The sequence below is a fragment of the Hyla sarda genome, chromosome 7, assembly GCF_029499605.1.
Source record: "Hyla sarda isolate aHylSar1 chromosome 7, aHylSar1.hap1, whole genome shotgun sequence".
NCBI lineage: Eukaryota > Metazoa > Chordata > Amphibia > Anura > Hylidae > Hyla > Hyla sarda.
In genome coordinates, this window is record NC_079195.1 from 143900157 (window position 1) to 143915064 (window position 14908).

The 14908-nt window shown below is 41.2% G+C and overlaps 1 protein-coding gene across 1 annotated transcript in view; it reads right to left on the minus strand.

Annotated features, from left to right (window-relative positions):
- CDHR1 (cadherin related family member 1) overlaps positions 1–14908 on the minus strand; it is a 197256-nt gene that overhangs the window by 150830 nt on the left and 31518 nt on the right. The window lies entirely within an intron of this gene.

Below are 14908 nucleotides of genomic sequence, written 5' to 3' on the forward strand. Positions count from 1 at the left end.
TACAATTTTGGAAGAGTTGTTGTATCTTTAGCTAACCATCCTTTCATTGATGTCACACCCTTTTTTGTTAGACCCAGCAAAAAAGTTTTAAAAAGTGTCTACAACTGATCTGGGCCAATGTTGACAAGTTAAATTGTCAAAAACCAAGTAATTATTTTTTTTATCCTCCGTGTAAAGAACCTCTTGTCTCTATAAAAGAAATCTTTAATATATTACCCTTCAGATGTTTTCTTCAGTTTTTGAACCCTTTCAGTGTGATTTAGAGAATTTTTGTGCTTGTAGGTAGTGATGTCGTGAACAAAAAATTTTCGGTTCGCGAACGGCGAATGCGAACTTCCGCAAATGTTTGCGAACCGGGCAAACCGCCATTGACTTCAATGGGCAGGCGAATTTTAAAACCCACAGGGACTCTTTCTGGCCACAATAGTGATTTAAAAGTTGTTTCAAGGGGACTAATACCTGGACTGTGGCGTTCCGGAGGGGGATCCATGGCAAAACTCCCATGGAAAATTACATAGTTGATGCAGAGTCTGGTTTTAATCCATAAAGGGCATAAATCATCTATTATTCCTAAATTATTTGGAATAACGTGCTTTAGCCCCCTTTAGGCAGCACATAGAGCCCCCCTTTAGGCAGCATATAGTTAGATCCCCCCTTTAGGCATCACATAGTTAGATCCCCCCTTTAGGCAGCACATAGATTCCCCTATGTTAGGCAGCACATAGTTAGAGCCCCCTTTAGGCAGTTCATAGTTAGATCCCCTGCTCTAGGCAGCACATAGAGCCCCCCTTTAGGCAGCACATAGTTAGAGCCCCCCTTTAGGCAGCACTGGTTTTATTTCACAGCCAAAAACTGTATTTTTTTTTATTTGAACAACTGTCACACCAAATGTGATTTGCACTAGTGTGACAATGAGCAAAAAAGGTTGCCAGCGGAGTTCCCCTTTTAAGCAGAGGTCCCCAACCTGGGTGCCTCCAGCAGTTGCAAGACACACGGACTGAACTTATAGCCCTTTTAATACTGTCGTTAGTTGCTTGACGGAACTTAAGTTTTACATTGGAGTACCCCTTTTAACCAGCGGTTCCCTCCCAACCAGGGTGCCTCCAGCTGTTGCAAGACACACGGACTGATATTTGAGCCCTAAAAAGGGCTTTTTTGGGTGCTGTCCTTAAAGCAGATGCTAGACTAGTGCTTTAGGAGTAAAGTGGACCCTGAATACACCACCTAGCAGCAACCTATCGCTTTCGCTATTACAGCAGGAGCAGCTTCTCTGTCCCTTCACTTTCTAAGCCTGCAGCATGCCGAATGAAGGTAAAATGGCGTCCGTGCAGGAGGTAGGAGGGTCTGGAAGGGAGGGACTGCTGCTGATTGGCTGTAATGTGTCTGCTGACTCTGACTCACAGGGTCAAAGTTTACCGCAATGTTAAAGTATAGGGGGCGAATCAAACTTCACATATGTTCGCCCAGCGATGCGAATGCGAACATGCTAAGTTCGCCAGGAACTGTTCGCCGGCGAACAATTTGCGACATCTCTACTTGTAGGATGTATTTACTAATCTAGTTTTATCAAGTTTCATGAAAGGTGATATACCACCATATCTCCCACTGGAGGAAAAAGTTTGAAAAAGAAAAAAAAAAATAACCCTTACTCAACGGTGTTCATAACTACAGTATGAGGCATTTTAAAAATATTTTAAAGGGGTATTCCTATCTCAAATATCCTATTTACAAGTCTGTACACAAGTTATAATTACTTTTCTTGCATCTTTTTAAGTATATGGGCTTTTTTTCCTTCCCTTAATAGCTCATTGTCTAGGTTACAGACCAACTTTTATACTTTAGAAGCAGTGGTATGGCTGGAGGTGACATCACTTACTCTCTTTGCAAATAGCAGGAACATGCTATCCGACTGGGAGCCCTGGACATTCTCCTTATCTGTTTGTGTACATTACTAGTGACAACAGTCCCCGTATATATCTGAGACTCAATCTTCAGTCTTATTCTCACAGTGAGAATAGGAGCAGGAGCTCCTAACAGTTAGAGTAAGCCAAGTTAGAGTAAGAGTGAGTCCACAACAATTAGAGTAAGCCATAAAGGCAAGATAAGAACTTGTAAGTGAATGCGTTTGTTGTCTGTGTATGTCAGTTTGTGTATTATGTGACTGTATATATATATATATATATATATATATATATACATATATATATATATATAGCAACAGGAGAATACAGCAGCACACTGCTAGCACAAAGATATAGATGAAACATAAGTATATAGATAAAACATGAGTATATAGATAGAACATGAAAAGCTATATAGCTGTAATGCAATAAATGAAGATATAAAACTATGAAATTATGAGGTACTTAGCTTGCAAATTTGGCACCAAATAGCGTGGATTGTCCCACCACGGTAAGGTGACCTCATTCTGGGACGGACCCTACACTGTGAATATGCCTCTGTGTGAACAGTACAGCAGCCATGCAAGGTCTGAAACATCCAAGGCACCTAATATACACCTAATAGAGGTGGGTGGGGTGCAGGAGCCAACATGGAGGTAGCCACTCCCCCATATGTGTAATATACTCATGTTTTAACTATATACTCATGTTTCATCTATATCTTTGTGCTAGCAGTGTGCTGCTGTACTCTCCTGTTGCTGTATATTTAGCCCTGCAGCCTGCACCTGCAAGCCAGGTTTTTACATTAGTTTGGAATTAATAGTGCTGGCCAACTTTTTCTTTGGTTTTATATATATATATATATATATATATATATATATATATATATATATATATATATTTATATATATGACAGTATGTATGCTACTGGCTCAGGACCAAAACAGGAAATTGCACTAAGCGTACCAGAGGACAGACAAGGGGAAGAGGCTATTGGATATTAATAATAGCTACATTTAATAGCAAAATTGTTCACATTTTGTCCAAAGCTCTTTTTGTACTTGGTGCAGTTTATTGTTCTATGATCTTAAAAATAAAATCATCATATTAATCCAACCCTTGAAAAAAGAGGAACTTGATTTTGTCGATAATAAAGTAATATGTCTTCTTTCAATAATGGCACTTAAATGGACACTGTCAGATACACAAACTTTTTATATGTTGTACATCTTGGCAAAACATTCACCTTTCTAATATACTTCATAAGGAATTTTTTTTTTCCTTTTTAGAGAAATCATGACTTATAAAATCGTGACTTTGTCCAAGCTGAAGCATTGGCATGGATAAAGTCCAGTAAGTGAGGGTGGGCTAGCACTCCTCTGTGCTCTCTCCTGTCTGATAGGACTCCTCTGTGCTCTCTCCTGTCTGATAGTACTCCTCTGTTCTCTCTCCTGTCTGATATGACTCCTCTGTGCTCTCTCTTGTCTGATAGTACTCCTATGTGCTCTCCCCAGTCTGATAGGACTCCTCTGTGCTCTCTCTTGTCTGATAGTACTCCTCTGTGCTCTCTCCTGTCTGATAGTACTCCTCTGTGCTCTCTTCTGTCTGATAGTACTCCTTTGTGCTCTCTCCTATCTGATAGTACTCCTCTGTGCTCTCTCCTGTCTGATAGTACTCCTATGTGCTCTCTCCAGTCTGATAGGACTCCTCTGTGCTCTCTCTTGTCTGATAGTACTCCTCTGTGCTCTCTCCTGTCTGATAGTACTCCTCTGTGCTCTCTTCTGTCTGATAGTACTCCTTTGTGCTCTCTCCTATCTGATAGTACTCCTCTGTGCTCTCTCCTGTCTGCTAGTACTCCTCTGTGCTCTCTCCTGTCTGATAGCACTCCTCTGTGCTCTCTCCTGTCTGATAGCACTCCTTTGTGCTCTCTCCTGTCTGATAGCACTCCTCTGTGCTCTCTCCTGTCTGATAGCACTCCTCTGTGCTCTCTCCTGTCTGATAGTACTCCTCTGTGCTCTCTCTTGTTTTTATCAGACAGAGGAGTGCTAGCCAACCATTACTTATTGGACTTTGTCAATGCTTGTGCTTCAGCTTGGACAAACCCATGATTTTATAAGCCATGATTTCTATAAAAAATAAAATCCATTAAGTATATTAGAAAGGTTGATGTTTTGCCAAGATGTACAACATATAAAAAGTTTTTGTATCTGGCAGTGTCCATTTAACCCCTTCCTGTCCCAGGACATATGCCTACGTCCAAGTTACAAGTGCAATTGGACGTATGCATACACCCTAGCGATCTCCTGTTCTGTGCTGCAGGAGATCGCCGGCGGGACCCGACTGTCGATCACAGCCGCAGTCCCGCCGCAGCTTCTGGGGCTGCGATTGCGCCGTCCCGGCAGCATAAATCCCATAATCAATCCCCATCAATCCTGATCACTGCATCTATGGTGTTGACAAGGGGAGGGTGCTCCCCCCCGTTCACCATCGGTGGCGATACGATCGTGGGTTGCCGTTGGTTGCTATGACAGCAGGAGGTCAGATGATGACCTCCTGTCTGCATGCTATGGAAGCCTGTGAAATCCAGCCAGATACTGAATCGCACAGGCTGTAGTGTGTGCAACTCATCAGATCATATTGTGCTGCAGTGTGGCCCTGGCAAAATCAAAAGTGGGACCCCAAAAGTCATAATAGTGCACTAACCAGATTTGCACATTTTTGGTCACTTCAAATACCATAAAAAATATCTAAAAAGCAATTGAAAAGTCCCATCAAAACAAAAATAGTACCGATAAAAACTACAAATCAAAGTGCAAAAAATGACCTTCATACATCCCCATATACAGAAAAATAAAATATTTATAGGGATCAGAATAGCACAATTTTATATTTTTGTATAGTTCCCCCACATTAGGTTGGCAGTATAAGTCCCCCCTCATTAGGTTGGCAGTATAGTTTTCCCCCACATTAGGTTGGCAGTATAGTTCCCCCACATTAGGTTGGCAGTATAGTTTTCCCCAAATTAGGTTGGCAGTATAGTTCCCCCCACATTAGGCTGGCAGTATAATTCCCCCCACATTAGGTTGGCAGTATAGTTCCCCCCACATTTCGTTGGCAGTATAGTTTTCCCCAAATTAGGTTGGCAGTATAGTTCCCCACATTAGGCTGGCAGTATAATTCCCCCCACATTAGGTTGGCAGTATAGTCCCCCCCACATTAGGTTGGCAGTATAGTTCCCCCACATTAGGTTGGCTGTATAGTTTCCCCACATTGGGTTGTAGTTCCCCCACCATTAAGTTGGCAGTATAGTTCCCCTACATTAGGTTGGCAGTATAGTTCCCCCCACATTAGGTTGGCAGTGTAGTTCCCCCACATTAGGTTGGCAGTATAGTTTTCCCCAAATTAGGTTGGCAGTATAGTTCCCCCCACATTAGGCTGGCAGTATAATTCCCAACACATTAGGTTGGCAGTATAGTTCCCCCCACATTAGGTTGGCAGTATAGTTTTCCCCAAATTAGGTTGGCAGTATAGTTCCCCCCACATTAGGCTGGCAGTATAATTCCCCCCACATTAGGTTGGCAGTATAGTTCCCCCCACATTAGGTTGGCAGTATAGTTCCCCCACATTAGGTTGGCAGTATAGTACCCCCACATTAGGTTGTAGTTCCCCCACATTAGGCTGGCAGTATAGTTCCCCCACATTGGGTTGTAGTTCCCCCACCATTAAGTTGGCAGTATAGTTCCCCTACATTAGGTTGGCAGTATAGTTCCCCCCACATTAGGTTGGCAGTATAGTTCCCCCCACATTAGGTTGGCAGTATAGTTCCCCCACATTAGGTTGTAGTTCCCCCACATTAGACTGGCAGTGTAAGTTCCCCTCACACTAGGTTGTAGTTCCCCCACATTCAGTTGGCAGTATAGTTCCACCACATTAGGTTGGCAGTATAGGTCCCCTCCACATTAGGTTGGCAGTATAGGTCCCTCACATTAGGTTGGCAGTATAGTTCCCCTCACATTAGGTTGTCAGTATTGTTCCCCCTACATTAGGTTGGCAGTATAGTTCCCCCACATTAGGCTGTAGTTCCCCCACATTAGATTGTAGTTTCCCCACATTAGGTTGGCAGTATAGTTCCCCCCACATTAGGTTGGCAGTATAGTTCCCCCCACATTAGGTTGGCAGTATAGTTCCCCCACATTAGGTTGTAGTTCCCCCACATTAGGCTGGCAGTGTAAGTTCCCCTCACACTAGGTTGTAGTTCCCCCACATTCAGTTGGCAGTATAGTTCCACCACATTTGGTTGGCAGAGTAGGTCCCCTCCACATTAGGTTGGCAGTATAGGTCCCTCACATTAGGTTGGCAGTATAGTTCCCCTCACATTAGGTTGTCAGTATAGTTCCCCCTACATTAGGTTGGCAGTATAGTTCCCCCACATTAGGCTGTAGTTCCCCCACATTAGATTGTAGTTTCCCCACATTAGGCTGGCAGTATAGTTCCCCCACATTAGGCTTGCAGTATAGTTCCCCCCACATTAGGTTGGCAGTATAGTTCCTCCTACATTAGGTTGTCAGTATAGTTCCCCCACATTAGGCTGGCAGTATAGTTCCCCCACATTAGGTTGGCAGTATAGTTCCCCCACATTAGGCTGTAGTTCCCTCACATTAGGTTGTAGTTCCTCCACATTAGGCTGGCAGTATAGTTCCCCCACATTAGGTTGGCAGTATAGTTCCCCTCACATTAGGTTGGCAGTCTAGCTCCCCCACATTAGGTTGGCAGAATAGTTCTCTCACATTAGGTTGTAGTTCCCCCACATTAGAATGGCAGCACAGTTCCCCCACATTAGGCTGGTAGTATAAGTCCCCCCACACTAGGTTGTAGTTCCCCCACATTCGGTTGGCAGTATAGTTCCCCCACATTAGGTTGGCAGTATAGGTCCCCCCCTACATTAGGTTGGCAGTATAGGTCCCCCCCACATTAGGTTGGCAGTATAGTTCCCCCCCCCACATTAGGTTGTTAGTATAGTTCCCCCACATTAGGCTGGCAGTATAAGTCCCCCCACATTAGGTTGGCAGTATAGTTCCCCACACATTAGGTTGGCATTATAGTTTCCCCCACATTAGGTTGGAAGTATAGTTCCCCCCACATTAGGTTGGCAGTATAGTCCCCCCACTTTAGGTTTGCAGTATAGTTCCCCCCACATTAGGTTGGCAGTATAGTTCCCCCCACATTAGGTTGGCAGTATTGTTCCCCCCACATTAGGCTGGCAGAATAGTTCCCCCCACATTAGGCTGGCAGTATAGTTCCCGCCACATTAGGTGCAGCATAGTTCCCCCACATTAGGTGCAGTATAGTTCCCCCACATTAGGTGCAGTATAGTTCCCCCCACATTAGGTGCAGTATAGTTACCCCCACATTCGGTAGGCAGTGGACCCCACAGACATACAGCCTTCAGCCATATACAGTGTATGGCTGGAGGCTGTATGTCTGTGTACTGCGCCACTTCAGTGCTCCGTCCACCGCTCTCCGGTCAGGGGTCACAATCTACTGCTATGGCCTATAGGCCATAGTAGTAGGTCCCAGGACCGGAGGAGCGGTGGTTGGAGCACCGAAGATGATGTGCAGGTAACTTACCATGAGTCCGCGTCCTCCTACTCGATGATCCGTTCTTATGGGCGCACGCACGGGATGTAAATGACGTCCCTGCGTGGGCTACCTCCCGGCAGCCCCTGTGTTTTTAAAGTTAACGCGGGGCAGCAGAAAGGTAACCGGGACATCCTTGTGTCCCGAAAAGATCTTTTGGGACACAGGGATTTCCCGAATGTGATGGGGCCGCCTGCAGGCTTGTTAGTGGTTGATCCCCCCTGGATCCGCCACTGAGTAGCCCGCTGGGGGCCCCCTGGGGAATGGAGTCCCTGGGCAATTGACCGGATTGCCCTGCCCTAACGCCGGCCCTGATTGCAGCATAGTTTAACCTGTAATAAGTGAAAAAAATTATAATAAAAGGTTCTTCAATAAAAGTATAAGTGTAAAAAAATAAAAAATAAATGCCATTTTCCCCAAAAAAGCCCTGTATTATCATATAAAAAAAACCTGAAATCACATACATACTAAGTATTGCCACGTCCATAATGGTGTGTACTATAAAGCTATAATGTAAATTATCCCGCTCGGTGAACGCCGTAAAAAGACAACAAAAAAGCGCAAAATCCACCAATTTTGGTGGAAATAGCGTAATAAATAAAGATCAAAAGGTAGCATGTATTGTAAAAATAACATCAGTTAAAAATTACGGCTTGTCCCGCAAAATATAAGCCCTCACTCAATGGTGTTGGACGAAAAATAAAAATGTTACGGCTGTCGGAAAATCACAACACAAAAAAGCAGAATTTTTTTTATTTTGCTCAGAAAATGAAAAACAACATAAAAAGCTATATAAAATGGGTATCGCCATAATCGTAGCAACCCACAGAATAAATATAACATCACTTTTACCGCACAGTGAACAATGAAAAAATTTATAAAAAAATTTAAATGCCAGAAATTTTACAGTTTTTCCACAAATAAGTAGGCAGGGAGAGTGTTATTAGGGACAGCTTAGGGCTCACTCTCCCTGTCCACCCCGGTTATGATACTGACACTCTAAAGGCTATTTGTGAGGCATTATTCTACTGCTTCACTGGAAAATCATGGAGATACTTGGACCATCCATCATATCTCTAATTATTATTATTTATGCATACTTTATGTTGCTACAAACACTAGAAGTTATTGTACTTACATTTATAAACCAATTTTAAAAAAAAGCACATTACAGGGAAAAACCCTGCAAAAAAATACTGTCACATACTGTGCTCCTTGAATTCAATACATTCATTTCTTGCACCTTTAAAAATATACTTCTACTTACTGGCCCAGAAGATAATTAAATATAGGAGAAGATTTACTTTTGCATATGTACCACATATGCACCATATTTCTGGTGCAATTTGTGTAAACAAAACTGACGTACATGTTTTGTACCAAATCTAGCATATTACTGTAGGGGACATATATCAAAACATGTGCAAGTCGACAAGTTGTCCATAAAAATCAATTAGATCTCTTTAATTTTTAGAGGCCTTTATAAAAAATAAAAAAAGAATCGATCTGATTGGTTACTTTGGGCAACTGGTCAACTTTTTCTCTGCATAAATGCTGATAAATCTCTCCTATAGTAATTTGGTAGATTTGCACAAAAAGGGAATATGGTAAAGGAGCATAGCTTCCATGCGACTCCGTGGAGGAGATTATCAGAACATGTGCGTAGGAAAAGAGGAGCAGTTGCCCACAGCAACCTATGAAATGGCTTTTTTCGTTTTTTAAAAAGAGCACATTTCTGTCTAGTACTGGCTCAGGGCCCAATGGTGCTCCAATGAAGCAATGCACTGTCCATATTATAGGAAAAGTGACAACAGAGTAGAGACAACAACTTCCTTGTACCTGCGGGGTAGCGCCTGATTTCACAATGGCTTACACATCCTAAGGATGCTGAAACAATGAAATGTGAGACTAGGTGAACCATGTCGAGATTCTGCATCTTCCTGGCTTTTAGAACTATTATTTTAACAACTGATTCTGGAGAACTGTGGAGATCTCATCCTATTATTTTAACAACTGATTCTGGAGAACTGGTGAGATCTCATCCTGCTTATACCTGCCTGCAGCTTTGTTGCTAACAGCGCTAAATACCCTCCAAAAGAGAAATGCTTTTCACTACTGGCTGTGTCATGATATGTGCTACGTGCGCCACACTTCCTATGGATGGATCAGATGGATGTCAGGAAATAGTAAATATAAATAGGGCACATATGAGAGAAAAAGCAGGGGGGGTGGTTCTTAGGTGGCTACCACTGCAAATTAACCCCTTAAACCACCTAGATCAGTAGACAAGAGGCGCGTAAAAAAAAAACTGGAAGAAAAGAAAATCCACAGTACTAGGGGTGCACAACAAAAAGCAAATAAACAACTGACAAAAATATAATCACTGGCACTCATAAAAACGTATAACTTTGTTCGGTCCATTTAAAAATAACTGCCCACCAGAGTATAGTAGTGTAGTACATATAAATATGTTGTGTGTTCATAGGGGGAGATTTATCAAAACATGTGCAGAGAAAAAGTTGACCAGTTGTCCATAGCAACCTTTTTTTTTTTATTTTTTAAATGAAAGAAGCAATCTGTTTGGTTGCTATTGGTGACTGGACAAGTTTTTTCTCTACACAGGTTTTAATAAATCTCCCCAATAGAGTTTAGAGTGAGAGATGAGTGACACAGCAATTGCATGCTGGGGAGGATCACATGCTGTGTTGTGTTGAGGACGTGCTAACATGACAAGTACAGGTGCTCCTATAATGAAGAATATTGAAGGGTGATGCTTAGGTGTCACAGATGTGAGAGGTTTTTGAATGTGGGAAAAAGGAATTGACCAGAATAGTGAGGATAGCATCCTCACAAGAATAAGATGAGTCAGCAGCGCTGTGAAGAGACTGCTTCTTTGACCCAAATGTAGTTTGAACCAGAAACTGCACCCACAAGTTCTAAAAGTTGAGTAACTAAAAACTAAGACCATGCTTTGGAACCATGAACATTTAAGTGCCTCTTGAGTGAGAACCGTTAACTACAAGATGTCTGCCCTTGACTGTTTCTTCCTTATGCACCATCACTATTCTTTTCCGACACTTCCACCTTTACTAAGGGTTCATCCCCTAAACCACTTGGCTCTGGTTATACCAGCAAGTTTCAGCCCTTAGCCGTTTCTTTTTTGCTGCATATAGGTGAGTCAGGCAACACTGTTCCCACAAAGTCTCTACTTTCTACAGCCACTTTCCATTCTCCAGCTTCTTCCATTTCTTTTCCTCAGTCCCAACAATACAGAGATGCATACACACTAGCCCTTAACCCCTTAAGAACCAAGCTCATTTTCACCTTAAGGACCAGGACAATTTTATTTTTGCGTCTTCCGTTTTTCCTCCTCGCCTTCTAAAATCCATAACTTTTTGTAATGACACCTCTCAATTTTTTATAAAATGTATGGCAAACCCCCAAAAAAAAACATTTTTAGGGAGGAAATTTAAATGAAAAGCACAATTTAGCTAATTTTGGAGGGTTTCGTTTTTACACTGTACATGATTTCTTTATTCTGTGTGTCAATATGGTTAAAATGATAGCCATGGTTACATACTTTTCTATTATTATACCGCTTAAAAAAATCTCAAACTTTTTGTACAAAATCAGTATGTTTAAAATGGCCCGATTTTGACCACCTATAACTTTATTTTTATTTTTCCTTATATGGGGCAGTATGAGGGCTCATACTGCCCCATATTTGCACCGTGATCTGTACTTTTTTTTTTATACCACATTTGCTTATATAAAACTTTTAAATCACTTTTTATTAATTATTATTTTTTCTTTATTCTTTACATTTACGTCGTTCACCGTACGGGATCATTAACATTATATTTTGGTAGTTCGGACATTTACACATGCGACAATACAAAATCTGTTTATCAAAAAAAATATTTTTGCTTTTTGAGGTAAAATGGGAAAAAGGGACAATTTCCATTTTTACTGGTGGAGGCGATTTTTCAAATTTTGTTTACTTTTTATATTTACATTTTTTTACTTTTGTTTTACACTTTTTATATCCCCATAGGGGATTATCTATAGCAATCACTTGATTGCTAATACTGTTTAATGCTATGCATGGGGCACAGCCCTGATCAGTGTTATCGGCTATCTTCTGCTCTGGTCTGTTCAATCTCAGAGCAGAGCAGTAGACCCCGGGAGATGACCGGAAGCAGGTGAGGGGACCTCTAGCCGCCATTTTAGATGATCGGATCCCCGCGGCAGCGCCATGGGCGATCCGATCATCTATTTAAATGTGCGCATTGCTGCAGGTGATGTAATCTGTATTGATCACGGCATCTGAGGGGTTAATGGCAGACATCGGCGCGATCGCTGGTGTCCGCCATTATCGGCGAGTTGCTGGCTGCTAATAGCAGCCCGGACCTGCGATGCTCGCGGTCATGTACAGGACGTAAATGTATGTCCTGGTGCGTGAAGTACCTCTGCACCAGGACATACACTTATGTCCGTGGTCGTTAAGGGGTTAAATATCTCATCGACAATTTTCTCATATGTAGAAAAAAAATCTCAGTACTGCTCCAATGAACATAAAACAACTAAAGTAACCAGTTAAAAAACATAGGGGGAGATTTATCAAAAACTGCAGAGGAAGAGTGGTGCAGTTGCCCATTGCAACCAGATTGCTTCTTTCATTTTTAAAGAGACCTGTGAAAAATGAAAGAAGCAATCTGATTGGTTGCTATGGGCAATTGCACCACTCTTCCTCTACACAGGTTTTGATAAATCTCCCCCATAGTGTGTAACAGATCTAATTTTATTCTGTGCCTGAAGGTGCAACCAGAATCTTACTTTCCTAAGCTGACTGCTGCACTAGAGAAAACTCTTAGCTCTATGGAGAAACATGAAATTAGTTGGGTTGGAAGAATACCAGGATGCAAAATGTTCATACTGACAAAGATACTATACTTGTTCAATCAAAGTCCCCAAGAGCACTATAGACACATCCAAAAAAGATTAAATAAATTCTTATGGGGCAAAATGAAACCTAGAGTTGCCCAAAACATTTTGGGGGAGATATATCAAACCTGTGTAGAGGAAAAAGTGCTGAGTTGCCCATAGCATCCAATCAGATTGCTTCTTTCATTTTTTAAAAGACCGCTGAAAAATGAAAGAAGCGATCTGATTGGTTGCTATGGGCAACTCACTGGGTGAGTTTTGATAAATTTCCCACCTTGTTTTCACCTACCCTATATGGAGGATTAAATGTTCCAAATTTGTAAGCATACAGAAAGGCGTGTATAAAATCTTAGTCATTAACAAGGTTAATTCCTGCTGAACACTATTAAACATTGATACAAGTTGAAAACCAACTCAACTATCCAAAGTTGACAACTGGAGTTGTGTAATGGTGTGCAAGGATAGAGTTATCACATTAAAAATATTCTCAACTCCTGTTTAAGAGGGTGCAACTAAATTTTAGATATAGACAACGCCACATGCCATATGCCTCTTCATACAGTACTATGCTAACCTTTTCATTGGAGACCACCTACTAGCCTTTCAGGAACTCACTGAGGAATTCCAGATACCCCAAATGGAATTGAAGACCTATAACCAAATCTTACAATACTTAAAGAAATGATCAAACTATAACAATAATTCTTTATTTATATAGCGTGCACAGATTCCGCATTGCTGTACACAAATTCATCTCTGTCCTCATTTAGGCCCACAATCTAAATTCACCGATCTGCATGCTTTGAAGTGTATGAGAAAAACGGAGTAACCGGAGGAAACACATACCAACAGGGGGAGAACAGACAAACTTATTGCAGATGTTGTCCTTGGTGGATTTGAACCTAGTACCCCAGCGCTGCAAGGCAAAATTGCTAACCACTGAACCACCGTGCTGTCCTTAAAGGGGTACTCCGGTGAAAACCTTTTTTCTTTTAAATTAACTGGTGGGAGAAAGTTAAACATATTTGTAAATTACTTCTATTAAAAATCTTAATCCTTCCTGTACTTATTAGCTGCTGAATACTACAGAGGAAATTATTTTCTTTTTGGAATGCTCTCTGATGACATCACGAGCACAGTTCTCTCTGCTGACATTATAATAATAATAATAATAATAATAATAATAACACTTTATTTATTGTTGTCCTTAGTGGGATTTGAATCCAAGTCCCCAGCACTGCAAGGCAGCAGTACTAACCACTGAGCCACCATTCTGCCCTTAGCATTCATCTGCTATGCATCTGCTATGCATGGTTGCTAAAATGGACAGAGATGTCAGCAGAGAGCACTGTGCTCGTGATGTCATCAGTGTTCCAAAAAGAAAGGAATTTCCTCTGTAGCATTCAGCAGCTAATAAGTACTGGAAGGATTAAGATTTTTTAATAGGAGTAATTTACAAATATGTTTAACTTTCTGCCACCAGTTGATTTAAAAGGAAAAAGGTTTTCACCGGAGTACCCCTTTAACTATTAATTTGCAACAGTTCATGGCAGATGCTTTAAACAATTTGTAAGCTTTTTTCAAGAAGGGAGTAGTATACCCTTACCACTTTCTTAATTAGGTTCAATATTCCACTCAAACACTTTCCCATATTAAAAAATGGGATTCAGACAGCATTACTATACATCAGGCGGTCTGGGAAAAAGCTTTTTTAAACCTGTGAAATGGATCACTTACTGGGAGAAATACAATAATAATACATGGTACTACTCATCTATTAGGACCTTTTGGTCCCCTACTGAAAGTCTTCTAAGTGACTTGATTGGGGGAAACTTGTCTTACTTAAACATATATATATATATATATATATATATATATATATATATATATATATATAAAGTGTTCCACTTCTATATGATTATGTTTCTACAACAATATGGTGACCAGTGCAATTCAAAGAGGAATCTTCACCCAGTTTACTAACATTGCTCAACGGAACATCTGTCGGGAATGTATTGCAGCATAATAGGACACGTTTGCTTTTTTTGTGCACATGACTTAATGCAATAAAAAGCCTAAACCTGAGGCAATAGAGGCAATTATTTTAACCTCTGGGGGGAAATAAGGTAATAAGGTAACAATACAAAGTAATGTATAAATGGAGAAAAGCTTCTGGCATATACTTATATTTTTATAATCCCTTATTAACCTTATGGAAGCCAAAAGGGGTCTATCAGGCTGGTATTTGTTGGAACATCTTGTCTTTCAACACTATGGCTGGGTTTACGTTATTAGAACTGTAGTAAGGTCAGAATATTTAGCCCTAACATGAACCCCAAAATGCTTTCTTATCATGCTAGTGTGAAACCTGCCTAAAGCATAATTGCAGGGCCAGTCCTACCATGGGCCCCATAGGGCTATTAGAC